The sequence below is a fragment of the Crocuta crocuta genome, unplaced genomic scaffold (genome assembly GCF_008692635.1).
Source record: "Crocuta crocuta isolate KB4526 unplaced genomic scaffold, BGI_CrCroc_1.0 scaffold16, whole genome shotgun sequence".
Lineage (NCBI taxonomy): Eukaryota > Metazoa > Chordata > Mammalia > Carnivora > Hyaenidae > Crocuta > Crocuta crocuta.
In genome coordinates this window covers 11,142,092-11,144,951 of record NW_027531893.1, presented here as the reverse complement: position 1 = coordinate 11,144,951, position 2,860 = coordinate 11,142,092, and the positions used below count along the sequence as shown (strand labels likewise).

The following is a 2,860-nucleotide window of genomic DNA, read 5'->3' as shown; positions in this document are numbered from 1 at the left end:
GCTCCAGGGCGATAAGTGATGTGCGGGCCCGGTGATCAACACACCACTACCCACCAGAAACAGTCTAAATGGTCAACAAAGGAATGATTAAGTAAAGTACGGTGCCTCCAAACAATGAAATATCACACAATAAAACAATCACGTATGCTTAGCACGCCATCTACAACTCGTGTCTAGAGAAGCATATAAAACACATTGTTGCGTTAAAAAAAGACTACCATATATAGTGTAAACCAGTGTATTTACTGATAGGTATGTGAATACTTCTAAATCTACAGACACACTGCTAAAAGTACGTTCAGCAAAGTATTAACAGCAGTCGTTTTGTGTGTCACAATCTCCCTTGAAAGCAGGCTGTGGAGAGACTTTTTTTTTTCTTTTTTCCTCTCTTTTTTTTTTTTTTTAACAAATAGTTTATTGTCAAATTGGTTTCCATATAACACCCAGTGCTCATCCCCACAAGTGCCCTCAAGAGAGACATTTTTAAAAAACAGTGCTGGGGATGGGGGAGGGAGGAGGTTTCCTTTTAAAACATATTAAAGCATAAAAAACTTACCTCAGTAAAAATATTTAATTATCTTCCCGTCTTACATTCTCTTTCTTAGCACCTTTACTGTGAACCTGCAGGGGGAAAAGTAAAAATTACTTTTTCCTGACCACCTACTCCATGCCTGGTGGGGGCCATCAGAGAAAGCCCGGAGAGCATGAAATCTGAGATAAACTGGAAAGAACAAACCAGAAGTTACTAAAATGGGATGGCTGGCAAAGAAAGCGGGACGTTGCAAGTGTAATTAAATAACTTTTCCTAAATTGTTCGAGAACCTATAAATGGCATTCTCAACCAACAGGTGTAGAGCACTGTCAAAGGTTAAGGGTTGGCTGTGAGGCTCAGAGTGTCTGGTGTGACTCTCAGCTCTAGCACTTCCTAGCTTGTGTGCCTTGGCTTCTGCAGGTGGATAAACAGTAGTACCCAATTCACAGGGCTGCTGAGGATCACAGGAGATAATCCACATGACGGACTGTACAACGGTTCCTGGAACATAACAAATGTTCAATAAATGTTAATTTTTGTTTTTACTATTTTTTTTAATGTTTACTATTTATTTTTGAGAGACAGAGCATGAACAGGGAAGGAGCAGAGAAAGAATGACACCCAGAATCTGAAACAGGCTCCAGGCTCCAAGCCGTCAGCACAGAGCTCAATGCGGGGCTCGAACTTATGCACCATGGGATCAAGACCTGAGCTGAAGTCAGATGCTTAACTGACTGAGCCACTCAGGCGCCCCTATTTTACTATTATATGCTCTCATATAGTAAGTCTGTTTGCTACTCACCACCACCATTATTACTGTTATTGTTAATAAGAAATGATATAATCTTTGTCCTCAAGGGGCTCACAGTATAGTGGATAAGAGTTAGCTGAATACATACTATAAGGTCAGAGAAAGATCAAAGTCAATTATTCATTCACTTATTTAGCAAATACCTGAGCGTCTATCCTTTGCCAGGTATTTTGCTGGGCATCTTCGGACAGATGGACAGATACAGTTTCTTTCTTTGTGTTCCAGTCCATCACGGCCCAAGCATAGGGCAGATGAGCTGCACAAGGAGATAGATACTGGTCTTCACTGGGTGAGGGGCAGTGCGTACCTGAACCAGCAGAAGTAGGTAGTAGAACATTCTGGGTGGCAGGGATGGTGTTACAGGAAGCACAGGGCCTTGAGAGAATGCTAAGGAGCCTCATTGTTAGGGTGCATCTACAGGGCAGTAAGTAGTAAGGCCAGAAAGCAGGAGGGGCCTCCATGCTGAGCTGAGTTTGTTTCCTAATCTCAAGCACACTGATTATCCTGCTCAAATTGAATCACAGCTTACTTTTAACTTCAATCCAAACACTTTGCTGTTTTTCTTCATGGTTTCTTTTTTTCCTGTTTCAACGATGAAAGGGGTAAGAGTAGGAAAAAGAACAAACCCAGTAGCCTCAACCCACATTGGCACTGGTGGTGGAAGCAGCACTAAGTGATGACTTTCATGCGTTCCTGTTTAATTCCTCCAACATCCTTACACAGATGGAATTTTTCCTTTTACAGGTTAGGGAAGGGAGGCTCAGGGAAGTCAAACAGATCTCCTGAAGTCCATGGGCTAATAAACACAGAAAAAGATTTAAACTGCAAGTCTGACCCTCAAAGCTTTCTTTCTCTTGGGCAAAAATATATAAGGGAATTTGCAGAATCTGGTCTGTTAATAACTACTTGTAACTTCAGGGTCTGTCCTTTTCTGTACTTATACAGAAAAACAATCTCCATACAGTCAAAACCACTTAGAAAAGATAAAGAGAATATCTCACAAAAGCAACAAAAAAGATAAAATACATAAAATACATTTAACAAAAATTGGCAGAATCTACGTACAATAAACCTTAAAATGCTCCAGAAGAACTCAAAAGTAAAACCCAACAAATGAAAAACTACACAAGGTTCTTGGACAGGAAAATTCTATATCAGAAAGATGTCAATTCTCTCCATAAAATTGGTTTATAATTTTAACATGATCTCAATTTTTTAATGCCTTATTTTTCTGGAACTAGACAAAATGATTATAAAGTTCACATGGAAAAATAAACAAGCGAGAATTTCCAAGAAAATGAAGGGCAACAGGGGAAACTAAAACAGTTTATAAAACCAACAACGTGTACTGGTGTCTGAATACAAAGACTAATGGAATAGAACAGGGAGTCTACAGACAGGCCCAACACACGTGAAACAAATGGGTAAAGGTAACTGGTAGCCACGTGGAAAAAGATAAAGTTGAATCTATATACCATCCCTGAACATCAGAATAAATTCCCAATACTGTACATCAA

General features: G+C 39.7%; 1 protein-coding gene across 9 annotated transcripts in view; it reads right to left on the bottom strand.

Moving 5' to 3' along the window:
* Window positions 1-2,860, bottom strand: part of MRTFB (myocardin related transcription factor B) — a 214,560-nt gene that overhangs the window by 183,276 nt on the left and 28,424 nt on the right. For 7 of the 9 annotated variants that reach the window (XM_077773170.1, XM_077773163.1, XM_077773171.1 and 4 more), the window contains exon 1: window positions 557-629. The gene's annotated coding sequence lies outside the window, so the exon portion shown is untranslated. Of the gene's footprint in view, window positions 1-556; window positions 630-970; window positions 1,017-2,860 lie in introns of those variants that run through there. The other 2 variants (XM_077773153.1, XM_077773154.1) reach the window with 2 other exon arrangements.